A 23,567-nucleotide genomic window follows, 5' to 3' on the forward strand; every position below is an offset into this window, starting at 1 on the left:
AACATTCCGTAAGTAAGTACAATGTGTGAAGCCCATTTCTGCTGTCCCCCGCCGTGATAGTGCTTAAATATTGCTAAAAGCGGCGTAAAACCATACTCAGTCAAAAGATTAGGAGGTACCAGGCACCGAGAACAATGGGGAGTCGGACAACTTGGTACTTGGGTTGCAAGCTTACATTTTGTAAGCGAGGTCCGCATATTTACTTTGTTTTTCCCGAATCTTGTCGAGCACATTTGTGTCAAAATGGACAGAAAATTCGATGATATACATCATTCATCGGAGCTATCAAAAAGGACAAGATCAGGTTTGTTGGCCTGGATACGTCTGAAGCTGTATACACGCCTAGTACAAAGAATTTTATATGTATCATTTTCCATGACGCCCTCCACATATTCTGGTTCGTTGCATGGATGGACCTCTGTGTCAATACCACAAGCATGGCGAAGACGGTAATAAAATGATCGAGCCACTCCATCATGTCGCTTAAGATACTGTTTTTTTTGTGCCGACGCTGGACATCCACTGACACTGTGTTCGACATTCTAATTCAATTCATTGCATAATCTACATCTTATATTTATACTTCCTAACCAGCAAACACAAAGCCTTCTGAAGCACTCTGCTTGGTTGCTGATCCTCTCAACACACTGCGCATAAACTCGATGCAGTGGTCGTTCAGATAGCCTCTCCTTGGGTGTGGGCCGATTTGATATGGCACTTCGATTGGTTGACACTCATTTCTGTACTGTCCAGCAGTACAGAACCATAAAAAAATCAATATTGACATTGAGATTATGTCCCATATCCTTGGCTCGTTTAAGAAAACTGAGGAATGCCTTGTTTTTATCATGAGACTTAACATGCTTCACGAAAGGATCATCAGACAAATAGATGTGTGCAAAACTGCACAAAACAATTGTATCACGAAAAGCCTCCACGTTAATCAAACCACGCCCTTCTATTATTATTATTTTTATTATTATTATTATAAAATTGCATACTGACTTCTTGAATTATCAACAGTGCTAATCTAATTTCTCAGCTGCATCAATTTTCGTTAACAAAGCGAACTGATACCACATGCAGCTAATAATTAACCTTTATAAAATTACATTTGTAGGAACTTTGGAAGTTCACAAATATATATATATAACTGATACAACGATGGACTTGTGATTAATAATTTACGATGACGCATACTTATGACTCAGTACCTAAAAAAGTGAACAATATAAACAAGGCCTCCCAAAATAAAATTATATAAAAACACATGAACTGCACAGCAAGGAAAGTATACACTTGGAAATTGGATTTGGCCCTATAAATTACAAAGTTATCAAAACGTTACTAGGCTGAAAACAGTCGCCGAAACACTAAAACCTTAAGGCCCAAGACATAACTATGATACCAGTGTCAAATACATCACCATCGAAGAACTATTTCTTGTTTGTTTCATTTTTAGCCACCATCAAACATGGGTGTATACTTTCTTTTGCCCGGCAGTTTATAACTCATTCCTCGTGACGACGTGACAACACCGTCACGACGTGACAAGATAGCCTCTTTGTACCACGCCTATGTACTCCAACCCAGGGACCAGGCCATATGAGTGGCACTGACTTGTCAATGACTTGTCAATCAAACATAACACACATACATGGCAACTTCCTACACACATCAGCAAACTTGCCTCACTGCTTGGAGATAAGCTGTGTGGATTAACAGGGAGGTGGAGAGGGGGATTTGCAGAAGGGGATCGACGGCTCTGCTGCTCGGGTGTGACGGTGTTGTCGAACGTAAACATCGTAGTGAAGATGAGGGCGCATCTCTTGACGATAAGTGCATTCACGGAGAAGCTACGTCAGAACTACGTGTGAACCAGATCTATTTTTACCTTCCTTCGTTTACACTGAAGTTAAAAATATATTTCGTGTTTAGGAATACCCATTTTAAGGAACTGATGATTAGCAATTAAGATGGCAGGAGAATCGAGTGCATATTAGAAATCTTTGTAAGTAATGTATAAGATTTTTTTCCTATATTAAAGCACACGTGTGCACGTACAGTGCGATCTCATTTATGCGAACGTACCGTTATTTAAATGTTAGGCTAAATGTCACTAATCGCCAACACCTGTAGGGACTATGTCAATCCTGCTGGGGTCCATAGTGGTAGCAAAGGTACTGTTCTTCCCCATGATCCCTAGGTGATCTACCTTCAGTTGCTGGCGATCTATTGGCCGTTATATTTAATACATTGTTATGTTTAATTATATCTTTTTATGGTTACAAGTTTCAAGGAAATTCTATGATACTTTTGTTATTTTATTTTACTGTCCTTGGTTGACAGGATTTTATGAAGTTTATATGTATTTATTATTTTTCCATAACTTTAAATAATCACGACATGGCTGGAATACTGCAAACGTTTACAATTAACTCACTCACCCACTCACTTACTCTGTTTGCCTACAATATTTAATTTTTAAATGAACATTAGGACACCTAGTATACAGAGCGTCATTATTGTAGGGTCGCCTTGGTGTTAAGGGGGTCTAGCTTGAACAGATGCCAACAATATGTCACACTGACTTGATTTATTTTGAACCTGGAAAAATGAACAACGTCTTTTTAAAGCAATGAAAATTACAAGATTGAGAGTGAGGGAAAAAACAACTCAAAACACCCGCCTGGACAGAATGGTTGGTTTAGCCCATGCACGTACAATACATGGCAAGCAACAGTCAATGTGGGTAGAAAATGGTTCATTCCAGATGCAAACTGAACCGCACTCTTGGATGTTGAAAATATTATCATCTGCCTGGCACCTCATTTGTCAGATTCAGACCCGAACAGAACTTATAAACAGCTCCACGTGAGGGCAAATGTAGTAAAGTTGTCTCCGACATTTGGTATTTCACCTGTCTAAAACTGTTTTGCTGAATCTATTCAGCTGAAATTCAGTTCTAGTATTCTGATCCCATGAAATCTGACAAATTTAATAACATGACTCATATATGATGGATACAGTATTTTATGTCGGTGTATGGGATCAGACTGTTTCGTCTTTTTGTCGATCGATACTTCAGGTATGAATGGTCGCCAGGTGGTAGTGATATTTATGGAGCGATGTTTTGAAATACATCTATAGATAATAGTTCAAATTGCTTCACTGTAACATCTTGTGTTGTTTGGTAGCTAATATATCTGATTGATATTATCAGATATATAGGTGTATGGAGGATGTGGAAGATTCCCTCTCTATGTATATTCAAATATAAAAGTTATTAAATACTGGCTGAGACTTATTGACATGCCCTCATAAAGATTGCCAAAAAAGTGTTATAATATGATGTTAGTTTATGATAATAATGGGAAAAGAAACTGGGTTACAGGTGTCAGGGAATTACTTTTCAGTTGTGGCTTTGGTGATATTTGGCAAAACCATAATGTGTATTCCAAATCAATGTTTATACTTTCATTAACCCAGTGATTAAAGGATATTTATATACAATCTTGGACTGCATCATTGACTCTAACAAACAAGTGCTTTTATTACAAAATGTTTAAATCAGAAATAATTATGGAAGATTATTTATCAAAAGTTAATGTTAAAAACTTTCGAACGGCTCTTTCACGTTTTAGATGTTCTTCTCACGACCTTTTAATAGAAACAGGGCGCTATGTAAACATTCCTCGTGAAGAAAGAATCTGTAATCTATGTAGTTTAAACTCAGTAGAAGATGAATTTCATTTCTTACTTGTATGTCCAGTGTATTTACACCTTAGAGAAAAATACCTGCAAGCTTATAACAGGTACCCTAATATTATTAAATTTGTTACACTGCTGTCAAACACAAAAAGAAGTATCTTACAAAATGTTTCCATGTACATATATTATGCCTCTTTATACCGACAGAACCTTATGAAAGAATAATCTTAGCTGCTTGGTATTAGGAAACTATTGTGTATATACATTAAGTACATATTTATAGATATTTGCCATCTGAATAAACTACAAACAAAAGAGTAAGAAATGGTATTAAACTACTAGGCTGTCATATGATATTGTGGGACGTGATATTACAAATGGTTTAGTATAGTTATATGTATATGAAATGATATGATGTGACATGACATGATGTGATATGATATGATAAGTGTTGTGGTGTGATATGATACATGAGGGGATATGATGGAATATGTTATGTGTATTATAGAAATTGTGTAAATACTGTTTTTTAGTGTACATATTATATGGCTTGCGGTCTTCCAGTGTTGAATAAATATTGATTGATTGATATGAAATAAATTGGCATGGAATGACATGGCATTATATGGTATGATATGATAAGATATGATGGGACAAGCTATGAAATTGAATTGCTAATGTGTTATGTGATATGACATGTTGAAATGTGATATAATATAGGTGTGATATATGGTACGATGGTATGTATGGTATGTTATGATATGATAATGGTATATGAAATAATACTATATAGTATGATCTTATAATAATGAGACAATATGATATGATGTTATAGAATATGTTGTATGATATAACAAGATGTGATATGGTAAAATAGAAATTATGAAATTACAGGGCATGGTATTGTACTGAATGTGTGAAATTATGTGACTGCGTTGAAATGCGAGGTGGAATGACGTGAGGTGATCTGGTGAGATATGTACATAAATGGTATAAAATTGTATATTCTTCAAATTGTACTATAGGCCTGTGGCCTCTTCAGTATGTGAAATAAAGATTGATTGATATTATCAGATGAGAAATGTCTGTTAAGAATATTCTCACTATCATCACTAGCTTTGTGACAGTGACAGTGAGTCGTGATACATTTATCTCAAGGGAGTGACATCAAGGTGACCTACGATGCCAGCATGTCGGGGACGTTTTCCACAAATGTCAATGAACCTGTGGCGATAATAAGTGTTGGTCATCATTGATCAAATGGCCGATGATTCAAAAGTGATTGTAAGATATGTCGAAGTAAATGAGATTGCTGTATAATGATGTTCATTGTCTATGACAGTCTATGATCGGATGGAGTTGATAGATTGGGTGTGTGCATTTCTACGTTTACTCGAGTGGGTTGTAGAGGGGATATTCGATCACGGGCCTATGTCAAACACTCTGAATGTTTCCAACGTATGCAACAACGGTGAGTCGAAATGGTCAGAAACATTTCCGTATTTGTAAATTAGAATTAGAAACTATACTACATGTGTTTTGGGAACGCAGAAAAATTCGTGTAATTTCATGTAATTGTGAAAATTTTAACCATAGGCTCTGATCTTCCCAGTGTTTTATGTGTAATGCTAACCATTGGCTCTGATCTTCCCAGTGTTATATGTGTAATGCTAACCATGGGCTCTGATCTTCCCAGTGTTATATGTGTAATGTTAACCATTGGCTCTCATCTTCCCAGTGTTATATGTGTAATGCTAACCATTGGCTCTCATCTTCCCAGTGTTATATGTGTAATGTTAACCATTGGCTCTCATCTTCCCAGTGTTATATGTGTAATGTTAACCATTGGCTCTCATCTTCCCAGTGTTATATGTGTAATGCTAACCATGGGCTCTCATCTTCCCAGTGTTATATGTGTAATGTTAACCATTGGCTCTGATCTTCCCAGTGTTATATGTGTAATGCTAACCATGGGCTCTCATCTTCCCAGTGTTATATGTGTAATGTTAACCATGGGCTCTCATCTTCCCAGGGTTATATGTGTAATGCTAACCATGGGCTCTCATCTTCCCAGTGTTATATGTGTAATGTTAACCATGGGCTCTCATCTTCCCAGTGTTATATGTGTAATGTTAACCATGGGCTCTCATCTTCCCAGTGTTATATGTGTAATGTTAACCATTGGCTCTCGTCTTTCCAGTGTTATATGTGTAATGCTAACCATAGGCTCTCATCTTCCCAGTGTTATATGTGTAATGTTAACCATGGGCTCTCATCTTCCCAGTGTTATATGTGTAATGTTATCCATTGGCTCTCATCTTCCCAGTGTTATATGTGTAATGCTGAAAAGTTGAATAAGTCTGAAATGATATAACTGGGTAAACGAACCTCAAAGTTGTGTTCTTTATATTTCTCTTTGTTACCTCCGACACAATGTTTTAACACACACTCCGAGTTTTTATTTCCCCACTCTCCACTTCAGCAGAGATTCCGTGTGGCTATGGAAACGGTTTTGTCCCTCATAGATTATCTCCATCTCACACACAAGATTCTCAGTCCCCTAGTGTCTCTCTGTCTACACCCTCCCACGTCTACACTCGAACTGATACTCTCATCCCACCCCACACACTTCCTGGTGTGTGAAGTAGGACAGGGGTTACAGGAAGCACGATCTTCACCGCACACCCATGATCCATGTGTCCCATTAATGTTCACCTGTAGGACTGACTTACGAACATGGAGAATTAATTATGATTACATTTGTGATTACCTGCCTATTCCCTGACCTGTGCCTACTCCGCGTGAGTCCAGCAACGTCAGCGCCTACGCAACTTCGATGGAGCACTTATCGTGGACCGGCCGTCAATCAACTGACAGCTGAATGTCATCTCCAACCGCCAGAGGTCGCTTGTGTTGGTGGGTCTTTTGTCGCGTGTGAAAAAGTATTGTATTGAGAAACCGGCAGGTATTTTGTTTGAAGGTTCGACATTTTTCTTCCAGCTGCAACTGCAAAAAAAAAATTCTAAGTAAAACTATGAGCCGAAATATTTTTGCATCTTCAATTGTCACAAGGCAATTTGGATAGCAGACAATTGTTTTCAACAGTATGCAGCATATTTTAACCCAGAAATATTGCGTCTGTCCATACTTCTCCTTAATTTTGGGGCGGTAAAGAGCATACTTTTTCGAAAAATTTCAAAAGATATTAAAAGTACGATTGGTCGGAATGTGTCAGAGAGGAAAGGTAAAACCCCAACACATATTGCCAACAGAATCTTAACGATGTATAAAAAATATGGAGTTATCATTATATTTAACGGTTCGAGAAAAGCGCCGTAGGCCCTGACAGGTAGAGCAGGTGGCAGTACGTCAAATGTGTATGGGCCCTTATAGCCCGCAGTAAATTTACTTGTCAATTTATTTGTCACAATAAGCTGCAGGGTTTTAAATTAGGGCCCGCTGCTTCGTCGGTGGTCCTGGCAATTATGTTTTTCAAAAACTCAGTTACATGTTGTATTAAAACATCAAACAGGAATGATAAACAATGACATTTCGATCATATTCTCAATCGGTACGTATGATGTGTTACCAATATACATTTAGCGTCAACTTTCATGGTTTTGGATGTACACATTCACATGAATTGTGTCATGAACTGAGTGAGTGAGTTGTTTTTTTACGTCGCTTTTAGTCCAGTAACATCAAGGCGGTGGTCATCAGGAATCGGCTTCGCACATTTCACACATGTATGTGGGGAATCAAACTCGGGTCGTCGGCGTGACGAGAGAACGCTTTAACCGCCAGGCTACCCCACCGCCCGTGTTTCATGAAGAGATAAATACTCTAATCTCTCATCTCCTTGTCATGGAGAACCGCACAGGTGTAAGAAATCGCTATAATCTGGAGGTTTTGTATTCGCACAGCCTGACGTGGGGAGACCTATGTCAATGTTTTGATTCCAAGGTTGGAGATAGAAATCTTCTCGTTCACAACATACCTGTAGCACGCAGGCAGAGTCAAGAGGGTTTATTTGCACAACCTTTTATTGTCGGTTGTTGTGCGAGGAGAACTCTGGCGTTTCCGACTAACAAAGCTATAAACTGCTAGCCCTAATCGTGACGTCATGAATACAGATGTCATGGCATAAAGCGATACCATGTGCACAAAATGCATCCGTGCTTATCATGATACAGGTGTTACTTTATTGCTTTTGTTAGAGAAATTTAAAGGAAAACAACAAAGGCATCTTTATTCGTCTCGGTGTTTATTTATTTGTTGCTGTTTACCCCAACACTCAGCAGTATTCCAGTCCTACGACGACGGCCTGTAAATAATCCAATCTGGACCAGTGATTGATATTGTGAGCAACAACCCCTCCATCGGAAGAACGATGACACGCAATATAATCACCAAATCTGACCACACGATGCCTCAATTAAGTGACCTTTTATGACAAACATAGGTTTCTGGTAAAAACGTTCTTACCCGAAATCCCCATAGCGCTGTGTTCGACTTGACAAAATACTGTCTGATCAGTAGAACTGGCAGTACGTTAAGGTTATAGCAAGCAAAGGGTTGGTCATCACATCATAATGCTTGGCAGTGCGTGATTGATTAAGCCATAATCACACAGTTTAAATGGGAACATTTTAATTTGGCCATATTTAGTTTGATAGTTCACGAAATTCAAGCTATAGAATATCGTTAATACACCGGGATGGAATAGGTCTTCAGCAAACCATGATTGCCGTAAAAGGCGACTATGTGGGATCGCGTGGTCAGGCTCGCTGACTTGGTTGAAGCATGTCATCGTATCCCAATTGCGTTGATTGATGCTCATGATGTCAGTCACTGCATTGTCTGGTCAAGACTCGATTATTTACAGACCGCCGTTATATAGCTGAAATATTGCGGCGTTAAAAACAATCAAACAAACGAAACGGAACACCAATAAAATGCAGTTGAGCGAACTTTACTGTATTTGTACATATAAGGAAAATGTAGTTTCAAAATATCTTTCAGTAGTATGATACAGATACACAACATTAACTCATTTTAATAGATATATATGTCATTGTCGAAGCTACAAATAACCTATAATCACAGGAGTGGTGTCGGGTGCAATTCCCATGGTAACGTGACAGCAGCTGAATGAAATCACATTTAGACGCTGTTTATTATAAATAGATTAATAAGCTTCCTGGCATACACGTTCCACTGCATTTGCTTCCCAATGTGAACTGATAAATTTTGCACGTTGTCTTAACCCATGTGGATATGAATGATGAAAATAGATATCAAGTCAGAGCATTGGAAACAACGTGTTCCATCCACATCGCCAATCAGGACATTGGCCACACGCAGCAACCACGTGGTAATATACCAACGGGTGATGCACGGTTAATCTTGTCCGATCAATTACATTTGTGAACACAAACACATGAATTTGTCTCAGTTGGTACATTAATTCTACTTGACATTCACCCCATGAACAAGGAATCGATCAACTCGAAACATTTTATCCTTACTACCGATATCTATAATGATCGTACAGCAGGGGATCCTCCTCGCGTACATCAATGTTTAAGTCTGCGTGGCTGCCAACGTGCTCGATACCACAGCCTTACTTCTATCAGCATGTATATAAGGCCGGCACGTTGCACAGCCACGTACACGTTGTCTGATGTACACAGTCTACTGTAGGTGCACGTCATAAGTCTCGTTTAGACCACGAGGCACACTCTTTCCCGCGTTGTTCCATAAGGAAATTGCTTTGTTTTCATCATTTCGATTTAAGTTGGTTATAAATAGTATGACCTGCCTCATTTTACAGTAACTTCAACCATGTATAATGAGAAGAGATAGAAAAAGGAGTGAGTGAGTGAATGAGTGAGTGAGTATTGTTTTTTGTCGCTTTTAGCAATATTCCAGCAATATCATGGCGGGGGACACCAGAAATGGGCTTCACACATTGTACCCATTAGGGGGAATCGAACCTGGGTCTTCAGCGTGACGACCGAACGCTTTAACCACTAGGCTACCCCACCGCCCCAGATATAAAAGGAACAGAAGGTCAAAAAAATTGATAACATGAAAGTTGAAATTGGAGCAAACGTATTTGACTAAGCTTTCACTGATTTAAACCAAATATGAATTTAAAAAATGAGTTTCGTGTTACCCGTTGTTCGCCTTTATGTACGGTGGCCTATAAGGGACATTGAGTCTGTTTTTCAATATTTTGATATTTCACTTACTTTTATCGTAACCTTTTGCAAATTAACACAATTTGTCATTAAAATATGTGATAAATCATGTAAAAAACAACCGAAAACATGGAATATGTACTTTCAAGTAGCTATTGAATCGTCAAAAACTAAAATGGAAATGTCTAAACCAAAAACGAAAAGGTCAAAAACTAAAATGAAAATGTTAAAAACAAAAGCGAAAATGTCAAAACACCGCGGTGATAATATTTCCAATTGACATTTTCATTTTATATTTTAACATTTTCGCTTCTCTTTTCAGCGATTCAAAATCTACTTTATACATGATTTATCACATATTTGTATGACAAATCGTGTTAATTTGCAAAAGGTTACGATAACAGTAAGTTTAATGTCAAAATAATGAAAAAAAGACTCCATGTCCCTTATGGGCCACCGTATTTATGAAATGGTTGTGTAAAATTGTTTATTCCCACAGACAACATGTCAGATTGAATATCTCTCAGATAGTCAATAAACAGGGTAAAAACGTATAACCTAATTCAGTCAATCGTCATTCGTGACGTATTAGCTTCTGACAGGTGGGTCTTCTTACGAGACACAAGTGAGTGAGTTAATAGTTTACGTTGCATCTGCAATCTGTCATCTATATAGATCCACATAGTTATGACAACATGCTAATCAGTACATAAAACCTGTCAATATTTTGTTTTGTGTTTAACGTTGCACTCGGCCCAGACAAACCCGTGATTGATATTTTGAGTATCCTGACTATATAGGTTGCTGGGGACAATTTCAAACCCGGAACGACGCGAAATCTACCATCGGCCACGTTATTTCTTCACCTCCATCACACCCAGCCCATAACCTACCATCACTCCATCACCTACCATCATTCCATAACCTACCATCACTCCATCACCTAACATCAATCCATCACCTACCATCACTTCATAATCTACCATCACTTCATCACCTACCATCACTTCATCACCTACCATCACTCCATCACCTAACATCACTCCATCACCTAACATCACTTCATCACCTTCCATCAATCCATAAACTACCATCACTCCATCACCTACCATCACTTCATCACCTACCATCCCTCCATAAACTAACCATCACTCCATAACCTACAATCACTCCATAACCTAACATCACTTCATCATCTACCATCACTCCATCACCTACCATCACTCCATAAACTAACCATCACTCCATCACCTACCATCACTTCATCACCTACCATCCCTCCATAAACTAACCATCACTCCATAACCTACAATCACTCCATAACCTAACATCACTTCATCATCTACCATCACTTCATCACCTACCATCACTCCATAAACTAACCATCACTCCATCACTTACCATCACTTCATCACCTACCATCACTCCATCACCTACCATCACTCCATCACCTACAATCACTCCATAACCTAACATCACTTCATCATCTACCATCACTCCATCACCTACCATCCCTCTATAAACTAACCATCACTCCATCACCGACTATCACTTCATCACCTACCATCCCTCCAAAAACTAACCATCACTCCATCACCTAACATCACTTCATCACTTTCCATCACTCCATAACCTACCATCACCTACAATCACTCCATAACCTAACATCCCTCCATAAACTAACCATCACTCCATCACCTACCATCCCTCCATAACCTACCATCACTTCATCACCTACCATCACCCGATAACCCACAATCTCTCCATCACCTACCATCACTCCATCACCTACCATAACTCCATCACCTAACATCACTTCATCACCTTCCATCACTCCATAACCTACCATCACCCGATAACCTACCATCACTCCAAATCCTACCATCACTCCATCACCTACCATCACTCCATAACCTACCATCACTCCATAACCTACCATCTCTCTATAACCTACCATCACTCCATCACCTACCATCACTCCATAACCTACCATCACTCCATCACCTACAACCACTCCATAACCTACCATCTCTCTATAACCTACCATCACTCCATCACCTACCATCACTCCATCACCTACCATCACTCCATCACCTACCATCACTCCATCATCTTACATCACTTCATCACCTACCATCACTCCATAACTGACCATCACTCCATAACTGACCATCACTCCACAACCTAACATCACTTCATCACCTACCATCACTCCATCACCTAACATCACTCCATAACCTACCATCACTCCATCACCTACCACCACTCCATAACCTACCATCTCTCTATAACCTACCATCACTTCATCACCTACCATCACTCCATCACCTAACATCACTCCATCACCTACCACCACTCCATCACCTAACATCACTCCATAACCTACCATCATTCCATCACCTACCACCACTCCATAACCTACCATCTCTCTATAACCTACCACCACTCCATCACCTACCATCACTCCATCACCTACCATCACTCCATCACCTACCACCACTCCATAACCTACCATCAGTCCATCACCTACCATCACTCCATCACCTACCATCACTCCATCACCTACAATCAGTCCATCACCTACCATCACTCCATCACCTAACATCACTTCATCATCTACCATCACTCCATCACCTAAAATCACTCTATAAACTAACCATCACTCCATCACCTACCATCACTTCATCACCTACCATCCCTCCATAAACTAACCATCACTCCATCACCTACCATTACTCCATAACCTAACATCCCTCCATAAACTAACCGTCACTCCATCACCTACCATCACTCCATAACTGACCATCACTCCATCACCTACCATCACTCAATCACCTAACATCACTTCATCACCTTCCATCACTCCATCACCTACCATCACCCGATAACCCACCATCACTTCATCACCTACCATCACTCCATAACCTACCACCTCTCCATAACCTACCATCACTCCATCACCTACCATCACTCAATCACCTAACATCACTTCATCACCTTCCATCACTCCATAACCTACCATCACCCGATAACCCACCATCACTCCAAATCCTACCATCACTCCATCACCTGCCATCACTCCATAACCTACCATCACTCCATAACCAACCATCACTCCATCACCTACCATCACTCCATAACCTAACATCACTTCATCACCTACCATCACTCCATCACCTACCATCACTCCATCACCTAACATCCCTTCATCACTTTCCATCACTCCATAACCTACCATCACCTACAATCACTCCATAACCTAACATCCCTCCATAAACTAACCATCACTCCATCACCTACCATCACTCCATAACCTACCATCACTTCATCACCTACCATCACCCGATAACCCACCATTACTCCATCACCTACCATTACTCTATCACCTAACATCACTTCATCACCTTCCATCACTCCATAACCTACCATCACCCGATAACCCACCATCACTCCAAATCCTACCATCACTCCATCACCTGCCATCACTCCATAACCTACCATCACTCCATAACCAACCATCACTCCATCACCTACCATCACTCCATAACCTACAATCACTCCATAACCTAACATCACTTCATCATCTACCATCACTCCATCACCTACCATCCCTCTATAAACTAACCATCACTCCATCACCGACTATCACTTCATCACCTACCATCCCTCCAAAAACTAACCATCACTCCATCACCTAACATCACTTCATCACTTTCCATCACTCCATAACCTACCATCACCTACAATCACTCCATAACCTAACATCCCTCCATAAACTAACCATCACTCCATCACCTACCATCCCTCCATAACCTACCATCACTTCATCACCTACCATCACCCGATAACCCACAATCTCTCCATCACCTACCATCACTCCATCACCTACCATAACTCCATCACCTAACATCACTTCATCACCTTCCATCACTCCATAACCTACCATCACCCGATAACCTACCATCACTCCAAATCCTACCATCACTCCATCACCTACCATCACTCCATAACCTACCATCACTCCATAACCTACCATCTCTCTATAACCTACCATCACTCCATCACCTACCATCACTCCATAACCTACCATCACTCCATCACCTACAACCACTCCATAACCTACCATCTCTCTATAACCTACCATCACTCCATCACCTACCATCACTCCATCACCTACCATCACTCCATCACCTACCATCACTCCATCATCTTACATCACTTCATCACCTACCATCACTCCATAACTGACCATCACTCCATAACTGACCATCACTCCACAACCTAACATCACTTCATCACCTACCATCACTCCATCACCTAACATCACTCCATAACCTACCATCACTCCATCACCTACCACCACTCCATAACCTACCATCTCTCTATAACCTACCATCACTTCATCACCTACCATCACTCCATCACCTAACATCACTCCATCACCTACCACCACTCCATCACCTAACATCACTCCATAACCTACCATCATTCCATCACCTACCACCACTCCATAACCTACCATCTCTCTATAACCTACCACCACTCCATCACCTACCATCACTCCATCACCTACCATCACTCCATCACCTACCACCACTCCATAACCTACCATCAGTCCATCACCTACCATCACTCCATCACCTACCATCACTCCATCACCTACAATCAGTCCATCACCTACCATCACTCCATCACCTAACATCACTTCATCATCTACCATCACTCCATCACCTAAAATCACTCTATAAACTAACCATCACTCCATCACCTACCATCACTTCATCACCTACCATCCCTCCATAAACTAACCATCACTCCATCACCTACCATTACTCCATAACCTAACATCCCTCCATAAACTAACCGTCACTCCATCACCTACCATCACTCCATAACTGACCATCACTCCATCACCTACCATCACTCAATCACCTAACATCACTTCATCACCTTCCATCACTCCATCACCTACCATCACCCGATAACCCACCATCACTTCATCACCTACCATCACTCCATAACCTACCACCTCTCCATAACCTACCATCACTCCATCACCTACCATCACTCAATCACCTAACATCACTTCATCACCTTCCATCACTCCATAACCTACCATCACCCGATAACCCACCATCACTCCAAATCCTACCATCACTCCATCACCTGCCATCACTCCATAACCTACCATCACTCCATAACCAACCATCACTCCATCACCTACCATCACTCCATAACCTAACATCACTTCATCACCTACCATCACTCCATCACCTACCATCACTCCATCACCTAACATCCCTTCATCACTTTCCATCACTCCATAACCTACCATCACCTACAATCACTCCATAACCTAACATCCCTCCATAAACTAACCATCACTCCATCACCTACCATCACTCCATAACCTACCATCACTTCATCACCTACCATCACCCGATAACCCACCATTACTCCATCACCTACCATTACTCTATCACCTAACATCACTTCATCACCTTCCATCACTCCATAACCTACCATCACCCGAAAACCCACCATCACTCCAAATCCTACCATCACTCCATCACCTACCATCACTCCATAACCTACCATCACTCCATAACCTACCATCTCTCTATAACCTACCATCACTCCATCACCTACCATCACTCCATAACCTACCATCACTCCATCACCTACCACCACTCCATAACCTACCATCTCTCTATAACCTACCATCACTCCATCACCTACCATCACTCCATCACCTACCATCACTCCATCATCTTACATCACTTCATCACCTACCATCAGTCCATCACCTACCATCACCCCATCACCTACGGTGCGGTGAGTGGGTGCGATTATATACTAGTTCTCGTTCTCGTAGGTTTCACAAAAATGGCAAACGGCTGAGACCTACATCACTTCGAGCTTTCCTCCGACAATAATCTGACACGCCATGATATAACGCCATGGTTTAACCCAATGAATAACCTCTGGATCGGCCTCTAATGCTGCCTCCCAGCTGATGTCGTGGTATCCATGTACATGTACAAAGTTTTGAAACTTTATATGTAGCCTACATTTGCCATTGTCCTGAAAACAAATTCCCTAAGGACCCATGTTTCACCCAGGAAAAAATGCATTAGATGCATTTAAATTAGAATCGCAAATACGACTTTTTACTTTGGTGATAAGATGGAGAATGCTGCTTGAGATGCAGTGATTGATCAATCCTTCTACGAAGTTCAACAATACCATTATTTGTATAGATTGTCTAATTGTCTTCTACTTCGGTTGACTGTTGACAACAAGTATCCCATTAGCTTGATATATCTCCACTGAAATAACTTGCTAAAAGCACAACAAGGAGAGTAATGTCTTGAACCGATGTGACACTGTGAGAAATCTCTTTGACACACCAGGTTTAACTACGGTTTTATTTGTACTAAGACGCTCGCCATTAAATATTCTTGAGATTCTTGTGTCGAGTAGTGGTCGTTGGGAAGGGTTGGTGGTGGAAACGGTGATGGTGGGCAGGGGATGGTGGTGGGGAGGGTTGGTGGTGGGGAAGTGTTGGCGGCGGAAGGTTGGTGGTGTGGAGGGGTGGTGGTGTGGAAGGTTGGTGGTAGGAAGGGTTGGTAGTGGGGAAGGGTTGGTGGTGGGGAGGGCTGGTGGTGGCGAGGTTTGGTGGTGGGGATTGTTGGTGGTGGGGAGGGTTGGTGGTGGGGATTGTTGGTGGTGGGGAGGGTTGGTGGTGGGGAAGGTTGGTGGTGTGGAAGGGTTGATGGTGGGGAGGGTTGGTGGTGGGGAGGGTTGATGGTGGGGAATGTTGTTGGTGGGGAGGGTTGGTGGTGGAGAAGGTTGATGGTGATGAGGGTTGGTGGTGGGGAGGGTTGGTGGTGGGGAGGGTTGATGGTGGGTAAAGTTGGTGGTGGGGAGGGTTGGTGTGGGGAAGGTTGGTGTGGGGAAGGTAGGTGTGGGGAAGGTAGGTGTGGGGAAGGTTGGTGGTGGGGAGGGTTGGTGTGGGGAAGGTTGGTGTGGGGAAGGTTGGTGTGGGGAAGGTAGGTGTGGGGAAGGTTGGTATGGGGAAGGTTGGTGTGGGGAAGGTAGGTGTGGGGAAGGTTGGTGTGGGGAAGGTAGGTGTGGGGAAGGTTGGTGTGGGGAAGGTTGGTAGTGGGGAAGGTAGGTGTGGGGAAGGTTGGTGTGGGGAAGGTTGGTATGGGGAAGGTTGGTGTGGGGAAGGTAGGTGTGGGGAAGGTTGGTGTGGGGAAGGTAGGTGTGGGGAAGGTTGGTGTGGAGAAGGTTGGTGTGGGGAAGGTAGGTGTGGGGAAGGTTGGTGTGGGGAAGGTAGGTGTGGGGAAGGTAGGTGTGGGGAAGGTTGGTGTGGGGAAGGTTGGTGTGGGGAAGGTTGGTAGTGGGGAAGGAAGGTGTGGGGAAGGTTGGTAGTTGGGAAGGTAGGTGTGGGGAAGGTTGGTAGTGGGGAAGGTTGGTGTGGGGAAGGTAGGTGTGGGGAAGGTTGGTGTGGGGAAGGTTGGTGTGGGGAAGGTTGGTGTGGGGAAGGTTGGTGCGGGGAAGGTAGGTGTGGGGAAGGTTGGTGTGGGGAAGGTAGGTGTGGGGAAGGTAGGTGTGGGGAAGGTTGGTGTGGGGAAGGTTGGTGTGGGGAAGGTTGGTGTGGGGAAGGTTGGTGTGGGGAAGGTAGGTGTGGGGAAGGTTGGTGTGGGGAAGGTTGGTGTGGGGAAGGTTGGTAGTGGGGAAGGTTGGTGTGGGGAAGGTAGGTGTGGGGAAGGTTGGTGTGGGGAAGGTTGGTGTGGGGAAGGTTGGTGTGGGGAAGGTAGGTGTGGGGAAGGTAGGTGTGGGGAAGGTTGGTGTGGGGAAGGTTGGTGTGGGGAAGGTTGGTGTGGGGAAGGTAGGTGTGGGGAAGGTTGGTAGTGGGGAAGGTTGGTGTGGGGAAGGTTGGTGTGGGGAAGGTTGGTGTGGGGAAGGTTGGTGTGGGGAAGATTGGTATGGGGAAGGGTTGGTGGTGTGGAAGGGTTGGTGGTGGTGAAGTTTGGTGGTGGAGAGGGTTGGTGGTGGGCAAGTTCGGTGTGGGGAAGGTTGGTGTGGGCAAGGTTGTTGGTGTGGAAGGGTTAGTGGTGGGGAGGGTTCATGATGGGCAAGGTCGGTGTGGGGAAGGTAGGTGGTGTGGAAGGGTTAGTGGTGGGGAAGGGTTGTGGATGGGGAAGGATTGGTGCCATTTTTATCAAAAGTCAAACAGCTTCATTGCCAACGTTTCTGTGATAATGGAAGGTACTCTCTCCTGGGAAATGCCTACTGAGCTAGCAATAGGACACTCAGTCATTCACCAGTCGGTCATATCCATATTCATGGATTCTTTGGATCATTTCTGACGTTGCCGATGGCACAGGCCTTCCAGGACGGGGTCGTCTTCAAGGTTCTCCCCGTCACGATTAGACTCATTCCTGTTTACAGTGGTATAGGAAGAGGCATCCTTCCCTTGTGTTGTGCTGATATTATCATGGATGGCGTTCAATGTTGAGCACTTTTCGCCCTTGTTGTCGATTGTCCAAAGGTCACAGACCCCTGCTTATTTTACTGACTTCTTGCCTTGACTGTTGCTCAATTAACTCAAGCTTTTGTGGATATAGCTCTGTGGCGGGGTTTAGATTGAGGGACCACCCTCTTTTATTTTTATGGCTCTTGTATGTTAAAGGTTTAATTTCCTTGGGTTTTTAGTTACCTTTTAGGCGGTAACTAAATAACCACTTGGCCCTTTATTGTGGAAAAGTATGTTCTTTAAGTGCAATGCTGTTCACAGTACGTTGAAAAAGCATCAGTAGAATTACATGACAAAAAATATAACGCCACGTGTTTTGTTTCTTTTGAGTTTTCCGTAGAGTGGCGGAAACTGTCGAAAGCTGATCAAAAGCGTTGCCATGACTGTATCAGACATGGCGACATCGGATCACGTGTCTGGCTGTAACGCCATCACTAGATTATGTGTGTTACTGCATGTGTACCGATGAGATAAACATTGAAAACAGGAAATAACACTTATTAACACATCTAAATGTGAACACCAGATTCTAGACTGCATTTCAGGAAACACTCCTTGAGCGAGCATGGTCGTGCTGCCCTCGTGATAAACTCAGTCAAGATGGACATTTGAAGACTCTGCAGAACCCCGCTTTCCTATAACATGACTAGGTCCCCATGTGTCCCCAATATCCCATGGATGTCGCAGTGAGTGAGTGGGGTTTAATCACTTTCAAACAATAATTATTCCAGTTATATCACGACGTGTTAGTTAATTGTGGGAGGAAAGCCCGAAATGATGCAGATCTCAGACATATACCACCTTGGTGAAGCCCACGATATAGAAACATAATTGGGTCGAAACGGCATTCGAACCCACAAACATAGGTTCCTGGCGTGTCCAAGGGACGCACCTCTGCACAAAGCCTAGGCCTACCGTGCTACAAAAACATTAAAACATGTAAAATTAAAACTATGAGCCAAAATATGTTGGCACATTGTAACAATGTCATGTTTGTGCCAGATAATTTCTTTAACCCCCCAACAATATAAAGCATCATTATTTTTTTCAAGAATTTTCGGGGACAATATATTTGAGAAATATAAATCCCAACCCCCCACTTCAGATTATCAAATGATCGCCATCTTATTGCTTGTCGTTAAAAAAGACTAAAAAGACTTTAAGGCTGATTGCGTGATATCGTGCCTGATGGCGGGAGTTGCTCATGTTTTAATTGACATTGACATTGTTTTTTCATAAAAAAAACACTCCCAGTGGTACATGGACATAAACGCAAGAGGGTCATTTGAACAGCAGAGACATTCGCATGCATTTGAGAGTTTACATTAGAACTTTTTTAAGTATACGGGAGACAAATCTGCTGAGGTTTCTTTCGGAGTAAAAATAGTTGATGTAGTTTATGGTAATCAAGCTTGACACAATAAGTTTTTTAAGAAAGCGCTGACGATCAGTTTCCTGTGGTGTGTACACTCAAACAAGTCGTGAAACCGTCACCGACAGAAGTATTACAAAGTGGACAGATCCCATCAACATGGGGTAAATCTAGCCATTCCTAGTTTTAAACTTAGTTAATGGCGATAAGTTAATGTTTTTTTTTTTTTTTTTTATAAATATAGGGTTTAAATATATACTATTAAAACGTTACCTTCATGCGTGCGACGTGCAAAGCTGTGTCACTTCATTTCAGAAACCTACCCATGAAGATCCGGGATCGGGTGGTCAGACTTGGTTAATGCATGTCATCGTATCCCATTTGCGTAGATCGAACCTCATAGTGTCAGTCACTGGATTGTCTGGTCCAAACATGAGTATTTACAGACCGCCGTCATATAGCTGGAATATTGCTGAGTGCGACGTTAAACAGCAAACAAACAAACATTCCAGAAACCTATAGTCGTATGTTCGAATCCCCGTTTCTTGGTTTGTCAGTACCAAACCTGTGCTCGTGGATTCACCAAACTGGTAAACGTCTAAAATGTGTGCTACTTTGGGTTTTCCTCCCACACCAAGCTGACACGCCGTGATATAAGTGATATACTTTTCAAAGTTGCGATGAACCACACTCACTCACTCAAGTGTGTTCGCATATAGTGTCCTCGGAATATCGTGGTTCATTATGCTTCCCAATTTAGTAACGGTCATGAATTTGAATATGTGGGAATCCAGTCTTAAGTGTACAGGGTCAAGTTGAAGAGTCACGCAAGATACAGAACCATAGCCACAGGGAACAAAGCCCAGGAGAAAGAGCATAGCCACAGGGAACAGAATCCCTGAGAAAGAGCATAGCCTAGGGGAACAGAACCCCTGAGAAAGAGCATAGCCACAGGGAACAGAATCCGGGAGAAAGAGCAAAGCCACAGGGAACAGAACCCCGAAGAAAGAGCAAAGCCACAGGGAACAGAACCCCGAAGAAAGAGCAAAGCCACAGGGAACAGAACCCCGAAGAAAGAGCATAGCCAGAGGGAACAGAACCCCGAAGAAAGAGCATAGCCACAGGGAAAAGAACCCCGAAGCAAGAGCATAGCCACAGGGAACAGAACCCCGAAGAAAGAGCAAAGCCACAGGGAACAGAACCCCGAAGCAAGAGCAAAGCCACAGGGAAAAGAACCCCGAAGAAAGAGCAAAGCCACAGGGAAAAGAACCCCGAAGCAAGAGCATAGCCACAGGGAAAAGAACCACGAAGAAAGAGCATAGCCACAGGGAACAGAACCCCGAAGCAAGAGCATAACCAGAGGAAACAGAACCCCGAAGCAAGAGCATAGCCACAGGGAACAGAACCCCGAAACAAGAACATAGCCTAGGGGAACAGAACCCTGAAGCAAGAGCATAGCTACAGGGAACAGAGCCCAGAAGCAAGAGCATAGCCACAGGCAACAGAATCCGGGAGAAAGAGCATAGCCACAGGGAACAGAATCCCGGAGAAAGGGTATAGGCACAGGGAACAGAACCCCGAAGAAAGAGCAAAGCCACAGGGAACAGAACCCCGAAGAAAGAGCATAGCCAGAGGGAACAGAACCCCGAAGAAAGAGCATAGCCACAGGGAAAAGAACCCCGAAGCAAGAGCATAGCCACAGGGAACAGAACCCCGAAGAAAGAGCATAGCCACAGGGAACAGAATCCGGGAGAAAGAGCATAGCCACAGGGAACAGAATCCCTGAGAAAGAGCATAGCCACAGGGAACATAATCCCAGTGAAAGAGCATAGCCACAGGGAACAGAATCCCGGAGAAAGGGCATAGCCACAGGGAACAGAACCCCGAATCAAGAGCATAGCCAGAGGGAACAGAACCCCGAAGCAAGAGCCTAGCCACAGGGAACAGAGCCCCGAAGCAAGAGCGTAGCCACAGGGAACAGAGCCCCGAAGCAAGAGCATAGCCACAGGGAACAAAACCCCGAAGCAATAAGGGGGAGAGCCCAGAGGCAAAGGTCACCACTGAATTCCTTGCAAACACGGCCAAATCGATTTCAAATTAAAACACCTGTCTTTCCCACATTCTTTTCCATAATGAGTGATAGGGAACACGAGTGTCCACTTAACCGACCTACAGTGTACGGAGGTCCAGTCTCTATTGCTGTTAAACAGTCTTCATCTTCACATTGTTGCAATCAGTTTTAATGTTCTAGTACACTTTTCCACCATGTTCGCTTTACGGGTAAAGGGAGATAACCACGTAAAATAATTGGGAATAAACCATGTTTCTGGCTGGCCTGTCTGTTCAGGTTACAAACACTTACATCAAAACAACCAGATTTACCAATGTCACTTAAATTCGGGCACGATATACATTTTTCATGTTTAAATCTAATTATTTACTCTAACATAATTAGGTTTCCCGGGCAAGGGCAGATTGTGTTTGTACAGATATTCAGTTGAACAGGTGTCTCGTGTCAAACTCTAAATGAAAATATATTTTGATAAGCATTATCTCACTTTAATTAGCCCACTCTAACATTATGAATGGCATTTGCGTAAACAGCTTGGAGAGGAATTCGGTCGCTAAAACACATGAAGGGCGAAAATGCCTGAACCAATGCTAGGTCGTTTTAATGGGAAATCCGTTCTACTTCCACTCCTGAAACTTACAGCCTGCTTTGCCTTTGCTGTGGCTTCGCTGATTATAGATCACTGTCAGTAATTCCGCTACGGCTGGCATCTCAACTGGGCCTTACATCACATTAGTTAGAGTGAGTGAGTGAGTTGGGTTTAACGGCGTGTTTAACAGTATTCCAGTTATATCACGGCGTGTCAGCTTAATGTGGGAGGAAAGCCCGAAGTGATGCAGGTCTCAGACGTTTACCACTTCGGTGAAAGCCACGAGCACGGGTATGGTGCTGACAAACCTAGAAACATAATCGGGGTGAACCGGGATTTGAACCTACAATCATAGATTTCTGGCGTGCCGAAGGGACGCAACTCTGCACAGCGAATCGCGGCGCTTTAAACGACTGGGCCACCCGCGTCCCCTTTCTGATCAGTAGAACTGGCAGTACATTATAAGGTTATAGCAAGCAAAGGGTTGGTCATCACATAATAATGCTTGGCAGTGCGTGATTGATTAAGCCACAATCACAGGTTTCTGGCGTGCCCAGCGAATTGCGGCGCCTGAGACGGCTGGGCCACCCATGCCCCCCCCCCCCCCCCCCCCCCATCACACACACGCACACGCAGTGTTAGAGTGAATGTGTTGTTTCACGCAGAAGCCAACAATATTCCAGCTACATCAAGGTGACCGGTTAATACTGAGCAACAGAAAACCTGTGGGTGATAGAATGAACATCGATTAACGTCGGCAGCATTGTTTTGACGGCGGTCTCACGATGTGATAGTCATCTGCAATTCGTGAGAGTCAAAAGTGCTTGTTCAGTGTTAGAGTTAATCTCCAGCAATATATGCCGGTTGTAAGAGCGATCTAATGGATCGGGTGGTCAGGCTCGCCGACGGTGAGAGACGTTGCTCATAATATCAATCATTGGTTTGTCTGACCCAGATTAGAATATGACAGGTCGTCGTCAACTAGAAGTGAAATGGGTGAATACACCAGAGTCAGCACTGTCCCAGCGTCACCACAGACCTGTAAAAATCTAATCTAGTGGTTGATAGCATGAGCA

This window comes from Haliotis cracherodii, unplaced genomic scaffold, assembly GCF_022045235.1.
Source record: "Haliotis cracherodii isolate W230 unplaced genomic scaffold, xgHalCrac1.p SCAF_8, whole genome shotgun sequence".
Taxonomy (NCBI): domain Eukaryota; kingdom Metazoa; phylum Mollusca; class Gastropoda; order Lepetellida; family Haliotidae; genus Haliotis; species Haliotis cracherodii.